Below are 13234 nucleotides of genomic sequence, written 5' to 3' on the forward strand. Positions count from 1 at the left end.
GGCCTGAATCGGGCAGGGGAGGAGTGTGACGAGGAGGAGGGCGTGGCCGGGAAGTGATGGTGCGCAGCCAGCACTGAATCAGCTGATCAGCGGAAAAGTAAGATAAAGGGGAGCCGGAGACGTCAGTTCGGGAGAGATAGAGACGTTTTACATTAAACCTTATGTTTACTGTTCAGCCAGTTCCCGCCTCCTCAAGTATCCATTGTCTCAACCAATGGCAAGAGGTACGAGTGGATAAACTGTTTGTCTGACCAAATATAAACTGCCATTGTTATATGAAGTTCTACACAATTCACCCCAAAACAACATACACTTAAAATGAAGAATGAGTTTCATTTTCCCCTTAAAAAAAAATTCCAAAATATGAGTTTGACACATCCTTTGCTTTCCCCTTTCATTTCTCTCCTTTGGAATTGCACACTCAAACAAACACACCCTCTTCTTTTACCATCTAATCACTATGCGCCACATTTTTCACTTAACTTTGGACGGGATCCTCCTGTACTCTCTTATCCAACCCACCCGCTTCCTTCTGTTTCTCTCATTCTGTTTTTGTTATTTTCTCTCTCCCTATCACTATTTTTTTCATTCCACCATAAAAGCTGTAGAAGGTAATACTGCTGTGACCATGATCCATAAAAACAGGGCACACACCAAATAATGTTCACCCCACCACTCAACGTGTGACTGCTGCGGTTAAACCATATATAGAAGAGTGCATTGCTGTTCCCCTTCCCAACACATGCTAAAAGTCACAGAGACATCAGTTCTTCCTGTATATACAAACTGGAATTTAAGAAGAAGCCCATAGGGGATAAAAGCAGGGGAAAATATGTGTGTGCGTTTGTGTGAGTGTGTCAGAGTGCTGTGCGATTGAGAAATTGGATAGGAATGACTGGAATTTCCTGTTGAAAAAGTCACTTGTTCTTCCCTGGTTAGTCACATTTTACGTGCATAGTCAGCCTTAGAACAGCCTCATGGGACCATAAAATGATGAGTCGCGATATTTCACTCGAAAGATTTTCGAGCTCAGTGTTTTGTGGCGTAGCTCCTTTAAAGGGATAGTTCACCCAAAATTAAAAGTTCTGTCACCATTTACACACCCCTCATGTTGTTTCGAACTTGTATGTCTGCCTTTCTTTCTTTCTTGAAGATGTGGGGCAGAAATTGTCACCATTCACTTTCATTGTATGGATAAAAGATGCAATGTAAGTGAATAGTGATTGAGGCTGAAAGATCTAACGTCATAAAATCTAATATCATATAAAATCTAATTATAAAAATGGATAAATACCTTACCTTTTATATTTTTGCAATGCTATAAAACAACTATATGTTACATTTTCCTAAACAATGTGAGTGGTGTTGACCTGTGCATAACTGGCTGGCATGACGTTAGAATGTTTACAATGGTTAGCAGAGCATTGCAATTAAAGGTTGTTAGCATATTGCTTTGAGGTTGCTATGGTGTTCTGCATGTTTTTTAGGATGTTGCTACTTACAGCTAAAAGTCAAGAGTTCACATTCTTGTCCCTATACAGCACGATTCCCTCCAGTGTAAGTACAGTAAGTGTTTTTTTACACCCATCCTGCACGATTTCAGACATCATTCATGCAAGTAGCACAAACACTGTTAAACGAGATACATGCCAAAGTTTAAATACTTCTATGTAGGGGGTTGGAAAAATCCCTAAACATAAGTATGCATAATAGTGCCACGAATACTGCTAACAAATAAAAAACATAGGCTACGACCAGAAGCGTACCGGTGCATGTATGTGTCTCAGGGTGTGGAGCACTCCCAAATAAAGGTGTTTTTTTGTCATACTACTTCACATTTCAGTGGAAGATTAGCTTGCAAACAAGAATCATTTTACCAGTTCAGAGTGTTGATATGCCCAGGAGACAATATAGACACTTAACACTTCTCCTTGCTGTTACACCTGCCCAATGCTTTGCTCTCGGCCAGGTGTGACATTTCAATATACAATGAGCGTCTCTATTGTACAAACCACATGATTCTTTTAGGGAACACAATATAATCCACTGTTTACTCTCGATTCAAATTCTCCATTACTCGGTATAAAACTGAATCTGGGTTTTTTGGCAAAAGGTCAGCTTGTTGCACAGTCAATTTCTATTCTGCTTTTTGGTAGCAAGTTGACACCAGGTGCACGTGGTTTGATAAAGAAAAATGACTTCTTTGCTTTCTTAAAAGCCCAATATTAAGAGTCCTGCTTTTTATTTGAGGTGTTTGCGAAGGCAAGAACACTATTAATATTGCATATACTTAGGGTTAAGCCCAAAGTATACTTCTGGCAGGCACAAATGCGTGACGCAATTCTCGTCATCAGCAGAGTACTCGAGCACTGAACATGCGCAGCACGATTTTTCAAACAGCGGGTCTTAGAAAGCATAGAATGCACATGCGCCCGGAATTATTTGCACTAATTTGTGGGTCCAAAAGGTGGCATTTGAACCGTTGTTATTAAGAAGATGCGCTAGAAGACGCTGTAATAGCCTCTAAACAACAGGAGACGAAGGTTAAAAACGTCGATAGTGGATGTGCGTAAGTCAAGAGTGTATGTGAGGAGGTCAGGAAATACATGCATTTGTAAAACTCGAGTCTGAAGGACTATAACCACATCTTTATAGGTCTAAACTCCTGAAGAGAAATAGTCCAGTGTCTTGTTCAGTCAAAGCGTGCATGTGCCAACCGCCTGTGTATGTGCGCACAGTAAGATGGAGTATATGCACTTTGACTGTGATGGAAGAAATGGTGTCATATGTTGTTCCAGGCAGGGTACTCAGCATTACAGGCCAAATGGTTAGGATTAGGGTGGGGGCAGGGCTAGGGCATCTGCTGGCCGCTGACGGTTCGTGTCAAAATTGAAGTTTACCTTTACCTTGGGCTTTAGGGACTTGAACAAAACCCCTAACTTTTAGCATTAAGATTCTGCGTGTTTAATACTCTACATATGAAACACTTTGTGCAATTACTTGTGCTAACAGACTGACGATTATCAACTGGCAGATGAAAAATGGGGTGAGATTAACCCCTGGACTTAATTTGTGCTTTCCATTATGTCTCACACATAGTTATGCGCACACAGCTTTGAAAGTGTACCTCATGCAGATGGTAAATGGTCTGCACATATATTGCACTTTTTTTACCTTAGAGGTTACCAAAGCGCTTTACACAGTGTCCCAATCACCCATTCACACACACATTCACACACCAATGGCCGCAGAGCTGGTGCTAGCCTGCCATTGGGAGCAACTTGGGGTTCAGTGTCTTGTCCAAGGACACTTCGGCATGTAGAGTTGTGTGGGCTGGGAATCGAACCACCAACCCTGCGATTAGCAGCCGACCCGCTCTGTCACCTGAGCCACAGCCACCCCAGATGAGCACGAATGGACACGTTCGACACATGTGCAGTACAATTGCTTTGTTATACGCAACTAGACATTAGAGGGCAGCACCGAGTCATGCCATTTACAGGATATCCGCTCTGATGGATAAAGAAGAAGAAAAACTGAGGATTCCCCATTAGAGGAAGCAAGAACAACAACGACAACAAAATGATCTAGAAGGATATGTTCTTTGACTACTGCTTGACAGTACAGCCTAACTGTGCGTACTGCCACCTAGTGGACTCAACAGTCAAACTTGCGCATGTGCGTTGTGCGCGGACAGAAAATCTGTGGGCTTTACGTTCAAAAAGTGCCCCAGACATATTTAGTGACAAATTTGATTTAGAATCCTGAGAGATTTGTTACTTTTATGTTAAACAGAGTGAATAAATAATTAAAAACAGAGCAGGGAAAAAGCTAAACATTTCAGTCATGTGCTAGTATTAGCTCAAATACACACTTTCTCTACAAAGGATGTCTGATCCTGAAAAAAACATTTTTAACGTCCACATAAAAAATCACTCCTATTTATAAAGGTTTTCTATTCATGTCAAATAAAAGTACATCCTTTTCATCAACTAAAGTGAGTTACATTTTTAGATAACTATTAGCATTTAGCATCCTGCCATCTAGCATCTTGCATCTAGCATCTACAGCAGGTGGGTTACAAATACGTTGTAAATGACCTGTATTCTGTGGGGTATGGGGAAAATATATACATATATATATATATATATATATATATATATATATATATAATAAAACTACTCTGTAGTGTGTTTTCTGTGTTGTTAAGGAAATGTCTGATACTGCGCTTCAAATAGTTAAAGGAATATTCCAGGTTCAATACAAGTTAAGCTAAATAGACAGCATTTTTGGCACAATGTTCATTACCGCAAAAATAATTTCGAACATCAATCATTTTCTCAAAAAAAATCAAGGTTACTTTGAAGAATTTACAATAGAAGTGAATGGGGTCCATTTTTAAAGGCAGAAATGTGAAGCTTATAATTTTATAAAAGCACTTACATTAATTATTCTGTTAAAACTTGTGTATTATTTTAGCTGTAAAGTTGTCATCATCGTTTGTATGGTAGTTTTATGGCTTTAGGGTTTACGTCGTTATGGCATTATATTTTCATGGCAAAAAAGTTGTAATATTGGGTATAACATTACATAAGCTAAGTGATAAAATGAGCTTTTATCTGCCACTTACTGTCAAACAGATATTCATATGATTAAGTGGTTGATGCAATCAATGTCCTGCTTAATATCAATGCATAAAGAGGTCATACCTCATCAGTTAACAGCAGAGGGATAATGTTGACTGCATACACTGACCTCCTCTCAGATTCCTCTAAGATCATCCCTTTCATGGCTAGAGCTTAATTAGAACTACTAAAACTCTGATCATAAACAAAGTGAATATCAATAGTTTAATTTGCAACTCAACAGCTATTTACACAGAACAGACTATTGTGATTCTCTTTTTTAATATTCATAATACTGGAGATCAAATGCAATGTGTGCTTTCATCTGGGTTGAATATTTGTAAGGGATAACATGCATCCAATTAACATGAACTATATGAACCACAATAATGTTGTTTTTATTTTTTTTTAAATCAATTTAAAATGCTTTACAAGGTGCTTCTATAAGGACATACACAATGGCAGTGCAATGTGTACTTAGTACACATGAAACTGGCTGTATAGTTTCGGTAAACACAAACATTTTTATAGGACATGCTGAGCAAATATGAAATTATGCAGTGAATTAAATTAATATGGAGTTGTATTAAATTACCAAACAACCATCCTGAAATCTTATGCTCAAGGAAAGATTGACTTAATACAAGTATTTGATGTATGTAAATTTGGCTTCTTTCTTTTATAACTGAGACAAAAAAAAATATATATATATATATTATTTGTAGGTGTTCAAGCACAAACTGAAATTCTATTTTGGATTAATGTAATTTTACTTCAGATTTTAAGTGGATTTTGCTTATTGCTTTGCTGTTACTATGGTGTTCTGGATGGTTGTTATGATGTTGCTACACTGTAAAAAAAAATTTGCTAAATGTGGTATAAAATAACTAGCCAAAAATATTATATAACATCACTGAATCAGTCTGAAAATATAAGGTTACACCCAGGGCTGGACTGGTAATCTGGCATACCGGGCAATTTCCCGGTGGGCTGACACACTTAATGGCCGATCAGGGGAAGGCTGTCCATCAGAGTATTGACATTGTAACTTTTGTTGTCACTTTCTATTGCCACTGTTTAAAGCAAAAATCTGTATTTTTGTTTTGTTTTCCAATAAAAATATTTATAAATCCTTTAAACAAGTAAAATTATTTAGAAGCAAAATTGTGTACGGTAAGATTCCATAGAATAAAATAATAATAATAATAATAAACTTATTTTTTTAACTTTCAACTTATATTTTGTGCCTTAAAGGATGCTTTAAATAGGAAAATACAAGATATAAAAAATAGGATAAAGGAATAAAATATGAACAATATAAACATGTGTATTAAAATTCTTAATAAAATAGAATACATAAATAAAGAAATAAATTCAAAAATTTTCAGAAATAATGTTTTAATATAATATTAACTATTGAGTTATTATTCTTACCCCAAATTGTTTTCTCAACCTCACAAAATGTATGATTTATGCTTTAAACACATTCAAAAAAATGTTTTTTCTTATAATATAAAATAAAATTGCACAAGGAAAACATAACGTGTTGATATGTTACGCAATTTGAAATAAGTTTATCTTTTTTTTTATTTTAAATGTATATATATATATATATATATATATATATATATACAGCCCCTTTTTCATATTATAAAGCCTCGTTAAAATGACCATAAACCATCACTGGTTGAACTCTCATCATCAAGCAATCCGTACTGCAACCTCCAAGAAAATAACATCTTTTATTACAGACAAAAGACTGTAGGGTGAAGTCTCCCAAGGGGACGCAACCCCACCAGGACAGAACAATGGCGTTCCCTCTCCTGAATCTATGAATGCACAGAGGATTCAAGTACAAACATTCCAGCACACAAAGTGAGCAAAGCCAGGAGGGACGGGAATAGGGGTGTGTGTGTGTGGGTTGGGGGGGGGGGTACTGCAGGTGAGGCGACAAGTCTGAACAAAATCGTATTAGAGGAACCAGGCGGTCTAGAAAGTTTATGAGTGACAACAACATGTTCCCCTTGGCTCACTCTGTAACCGAAAGAGCAAAATCTTAGCACTACTCAAAGGGGGGTGTCTCTTAAATATCCCAATTGTTTCTCCTAGACAGAAAAGAGTTTAAATGGAGATTTTTGTTGGACTTCCCTGAGAAAAAGACCCCTCTCTAATGTTTCAAAAGAGATCTCTACGTCTCAAACAGTGCTTAGATTTGCGAAGATACCAAAGTCTGCAATCGAAAGTCTGAGATTGCAATATATGAACTCAAACGTTTCTCAAACAATTCTTCCAAGACCAAATTATCTGACTTATGCGGTCCAAATTAATATTATAGCTCATTTTATGTCTATTTTTATTCCTCCTGAAGAATTTTACAAAAGACAAAGTCGAAAGTATCCTGAAAAACTAACCACTTTGCAATAAAATCATACTTTGGTCAATAACAAAAAAGAACATCAACAACAACAACCACAAAAAAAAGAGTAACGTTTGTTCAGGCTACTTCATTCTGGTTCACAAAAGACTTGATTATTAGGCAAACTGGTTAGCTGGGCAGCTTTTGTTGACTGGCAACATCTAAGAGACTCTTTTGTGTGTTTCCATAGCTTTACTTGGTATGCTTTGATGCAGTTGTCCTTTTGTAAAAATCAATACAACCTTACAAGTCATTCTCACAGGGGCAGGAGAGAGACAAAACTGAAATCAGTACACCATGTAAAAAGAAAACTGGGAGGGTACGTTGAATTCGATGACTTATGTCTCACTACAAAGCTGCGCCGCTAGTCAACATCTATCAACAGTGAAAAGTGAATGATAGGGTCTCCTTACAGGTAAGAGAGATGATATGAGTTTATGTGACATTTAAAACACATGCAGGGTTATTTACAGAGATAATATGTAGTCTCTCTGACGTGTGGTTTGAACACAAGGTATGCCACTTTGGAATGTCCTTCAGGCTGTCACTCTCTGACAATGAGAAAGACACCGGACTAGCCCATGTGCGACGAGCTAGAGAAAGTAAACAAGCTGATTCTGATTGTTTTTCCACTTTATCGTTCTGTATATTTGTGAAACTTCCTCCTGTGAGAGGAGCATCTCAAAAATGCAATAGAGCTGGAGTGAAGAACCTCCAAAACCCAGACCAAGTGCATAGGCCTACGCAGATGCGAGAGCGCTTGGCCAACGCGCAGTCTGCTTGAACGTACTTAACGTGCATACTTACCTCAGTACTCAAGAGTGAGATAGAGTTGCCTTCAAAAGTTTTTGTCATTATACTGGATGTGTTATTATTCAGGTAAGTTGCTATAAATATATTGATCTTAATTTCCTTGCACAGCAATATTCTTTTCAAAATGTTGCTCCGCCATGACAGAAGTTGATTTGATAGAGAATACACATTGTAGAAGCGCAACTGTAGCACACGTACATCTCCGAGAGGTCTGTTTCAGAGGGTATCATTTGAAAAGCGTTGCACTCTTATTAACATCTGCGAAAGATCACAAACGTCTCAAAGGCATCTGCAGAATGACTTACTGGCACGTCTTGGGTGTCAATAAGACATTCATCCGACGTCTTTGAGATGTTTAAGAAATCTGATCTTTTTAAGATGTTTAGCAGATGTTAATTAGATTGTGTTGCTTTCTAGATGAAAAGATCTATATCAGACATCTCAGAGACATCTCGTAGACGTGTTCTATCTGGGACAATTCCCAGTGTAAACGGTTTCAGCATGAGGCCCAGATTCAGACCAAGACTTGACCAAGAACAAGAACAAGACTGTCCATTTTGATGGACTTACCGTGCGTTCACACCAGAAGCGGCGAGAGCGTCAAAATTCGCTCTGGCTGCCCTGCCTTCGACGCTCAAGGACGCTTGTGGACGCTCTAACGTAGTTGAAATAGGCGGCAACGTTTGTTCAGAATGCTTTGTTTTGTGAACTATATTTAAAGGGGCCGCAATTTAAACATCCAGACATGTCGACCATTTACTTTTTGCCGACCGATCACAAGTAGCGTATATCCTCATGAACTCTTTAAAATGTGAAAATAAGAAATCGATCGATGGCAGAAAGTAATTAAAATTATAGTTGTTTGTTATCAAAATAAAATACATTTGTAATAATAACTGTGGTCTTGGTCATATATTACAGGGAAACCCATCACGGCAATAATTCGTTTCTCCATTTTATCTTCGGAATGAATGTTTGGTGGGAACCAAAGTTTACACGGTTATGTTCTCTAGACTTCGCTAGAGCGGAGCACTTCTATATTCCAATAGGTTGCCACCGAACCGCGTCACAGCTCATTACCATAATGTTGACTGCACTTGAACTTCCATCTGACGCCCACACCGCCCAAGACTCGCCGCCGAGAGACGCTGGCTGTCATTGAAAATGAATGACTTCCGGTCGATTTGACGCTCTCGCCGCTTCTGGTGTGAACGTACAGTTCAGCGCTCGTTGACGCTCTGACGTAGTTGAAATAGGCAGCAACGTTTGTTCAGAATGCTTTGTTTTGTGAACTATATTTAAAGGGGCCGCAATTTAAATATCCAGACATGTCGACCATTTACTTTTTGCCGACCTATCACAAGTAGCGTATATCCTCATGAACTCTTTAAAATGTGAAAATAAGAAATCGATCAATGGCAGAAATTAATAAAAATTATAGTTGTTTGTTATCAAAATAAAATACATTTGTAATAATAACTGTGGTCTTGGTCATATATTACTGGGAAACCCGCCACGGCAATAATTAGTTTCTCCATTTTATCTTCGGAACGAATGTTTGGTGGGAACCAAAGTTTACACGGTTATGTTCTCTAGACTTCGCTACAGCGGAGCACTTCTATATTCCAATAGGTTGCCGCCGAATCGCGTCACAACTCATTACCATAATGTTGACTGCACTTGAACTTCCATCTGACGCCCACACCGCCCAAGACTCGCCGCCGAGAGACGCTGGCTGTCATTGAAAATGAATGACTTCCGGTCGATTTGACGCTCTCGCCGCCTCTGGTGTGAACGTACAGTTAGGCTGCCTTCACATCAAATCAAATCACTTTACATGCTATCAGAAGGATCATAGTTCCGATTTTTTAAATCCTAATTACAGACACTTAACGTTCACGTGCTTTGATGTCGGAAACATGGAGGATGCCAGGTTCATTCTACCATATTTCTTGGGGAACTATTATTTGTTGTATATATGTTTACATCTGAAAGACGTATTTTTATTGTACGTATTATGCTCATCTGCACTACGTCTATAAGAAGTATGTCAATAAGTATGTCTCAGATGTCAATAAAACATCCAGTAGATGTCTTTGAGATGTTTATGATTTAGAATGATTGTAAATCTGATCTTTTTAAGATGTTTAGCAGATGCTAATTCGATGTGGATGCTTTCCAGGTGAATAGTTCTAAATAAAACATCTCGGAGATGTACGTGTGCTATCTGGGTGCTAGCCAAGTGCCTAAAGATGATGGAATTTTGATAAAATACAATCTAGCTTATTTTCTCTGTGCAAAGATAAGCATTTAAATAGTTGCTGATATACATACACTCACCTAAAGGATTATTAGGAACACCTGTTCAATTTCTCATTAATGCAATTATCTAATCAACCAATCACATGGCAGTTGCTTCAATCATTTAGGGGTGTGGTCCTGGTCAAGACAATCTCCTGAACTCCAAACTGAATGTCAGAATGGGAAAGAAAGGTGATTTAAGCAATTTTGAGCGTGGCATGGTTGTTGGTGCCAGACGGGCCGGTCTGAGTATTTCACAATCTGCTCAGTTACTGGGATTTTCACGCACAACCATTTCTAGGGTTTACAAAGAATGGTGTGAAAAGGAAAAACATCCAGTATGCGGCAGTCCTGTGGGCTGAAAATGCCTTGTTGATGCTAGAGGTCAGACGAGAATGGGCCGACTGATTCAAGCTGATAGAAGAGCAACTTTGCCTGAAATAACCACTGCTACAACCGAGGTATGCAGCAAAGCATTTGTGAAGCCACAACACGCACAACCTTGAGGCGGATGGGCTACAACAGCAGAAGACCCCACCGGTACCACTCATCTCCACTACAAATAGGAAAAAGAGGCTACAATTTGCAAGAGCTCACCAAAATTGGACAGTTGAAGACTGGAAAAATGTTGCCTGGTCTGATGAGTCTCGATTTCTGTTGAGACATTCAGATGGTAGAGTCAGAATTTGGCGTAAACAGAATGAGAACATGGATCCATCATGCCTTGTTACCACTGTGCAGGCTGGTGGTGGTGGTGTAATGGTGTGGGGGATGTTTTCTTGGCACACTTTAGGCCCCTTAGTGCCAATTGGGCATCGTTTAAATGCCACGGTCTACCTGAGCATTGTTTCTGACCATGTCCATCCCTTTATGGCCACCATGTACCCATCCTCTGATGGCTACTTCCAGCAGGATAATACACCATGTCACAAAGCTCGAATCATTTCAAATTGGTTTCTTGAACATGACAATGAGTTCACTGTACTAAAATGGCCCCCACAGTCACCAGATCTCAACCCAATAGAGCATCTTTGGGATGTGGTGGAACGGGAGCTTCGTGCCCTGGATGTGCATCCCACAAATCTCCATCAACTGCAAGATGCTATCCTATCAATATGGGCCAACATTTCTAAAGAATGCTTTCAGCACCTTGTTGAATCAATGCCACGTATAATTAAGGCAGTTCTGAAGGCGAAAGGGGGTCAAACACAGTATTAGTATGGTGTTCCTAATAATCCTTTAGGTGAGTGTATATGATTGATATATGACTGAAACAGTAAGCAGTGATGTGGTGGCGGCATTTGGAAAAATGAATAAAATCATCATGTTGACCTCTTCTCCCATCATTAAATATCTCTGAGATTCCCAGTCGTAATTACGATTTGAGGGGGTGTTCATGTGCAACTTCCGAGTAGGAAACTCGGATTTACGATAATTCCAACAGCATGTGAAGGCAGCATATATTAAAGATAATGATGAATTTATTGTGGCATTCAACACTCAATGATCAGGGTTTAACCTTATTTTCAACATTTGCCATTTTTCTAAAAAAACTATGCTTTAGCATTGCCAGTAAAAGTCAATTTACACATAAACGTTGATGCCTTAGAATACATTTTCCTACAGAAATGTTGCTTCACCCAAGTTTATTACATCTGAGGTACACCAAAAAGGGCAGGAGCTGTTGACATATTTACAAGTACAGTGAAAAATAGTGTAGTGGGGTAAGCTAATAATATAAGAGTATAAAAAAAGTGATGTCTAAAAGTTTTCAACGTCGAGAAGGTCTTTGTTTAATCAGCCTTACATGTACAAAGCATGTATTAAACCGCATGGAACTTCAGTGTTCTTTTGTGGCGACTTTAGCGTTAATGCATAGATTGGAAAGCACAGTAGTGTCACCTTGTGGCCATTGCAAGAACAACATTACAATTACGTCAGAGGTTTTTCTAAGCTCTTGATTGGCAGGCCATGTTTCATTCCAGTTTAGTGATGATTCACAACAAAACTAGTAAAATGGAATTTCCTAGACATACAACATAGCTTTAAAAATCTTTAACAAGATTAGCCTATGAATTCATAAAGATTGTTTTTTATTTTATTTAATGAGAGTAATTCTTGTTTTGAAAGTATATACAATACATATTATTTAAATGTTTACATGTCTAATTTTATTTATAAAAAAATAATATTACGAAAATAAGATGGACAACAGCATCAAAATTGTTTTGCGTGCACATCTATTATCAAACCTCTTTTTAATTATTAAATATAAGTGACACTAATAAAATTAAAACAAACACACTTGACTAAAATTTGTTTCTCATGATCTTAAAAACCTTTTTGGCTTGTCTAAAAGCTTACGTTTCAAAAGATAACTTTACATAATCATTTTAAAGGGGTTAATTCACCCCAAAATGAAAACGTTCTTATCAATAAATCAATAACAAGCAATTCTGGATTTGTATGACTTACTTTCTTCTGCAGAACACAAAGAATTTGTGAAAGAACATCTACTTTCACATTTTTATTCTTATTCACATTCTTCATGCATATCGCCACTTACTGGTCATGGCTGGTCAAAAATGTATCTGTTTCTCACCCACCCCTATCATATCATATCACTTCAGAAGACATGGATTTCACCACTGGAGTCTTATTTTTGTGATGACTTTTAGAGCTTTAAAGTTCTGGTTACCATTCACTTGCATTGTATGGACCTACAGTGCTGATATACTGTATCTTTCTAAAAACCTTCATTTGTGTTCTGCAGAAGAAAGTCAGTCAGACATCTGGAATGGTATAATGGTGAGAAAATGTTGAATTAAAATTTTTGAGCGCACTATCCCTTTAAATGCTTGAAATTAGATTTGTAGAAAATGTTTGCCTGTTGATGAATTTCTAAATATATATACAATAATAATTCCTTACCTTTATATAGCGCTTTAGGCACTCCAAGTGCTTTACATTGTATAGGGGGAATCTCCTCAAGAACTACCAGTGTGCCGCATCCACCTGGATGATGCGAAGGCAGCCATAGTGCCCCAGAACGCCCACCACACACCAGCTATTGATGGAG

The sequence above is a fragment of the Xyrauchen texanus genome, chromosome 13 (genome assembly GCF_025860055.1).
Source record: "Xyrauchen texanus isolate HMW12.3.18 chromosome 13, RBS_HiC_50CHRs, whole genome shotgun sequence".
NCBI lineage: Eukaryota > Metazoa > Chordata > Actinopteri > Cypriniformes > Catostomidae > Xyrauchen > Xyrauchen texanus.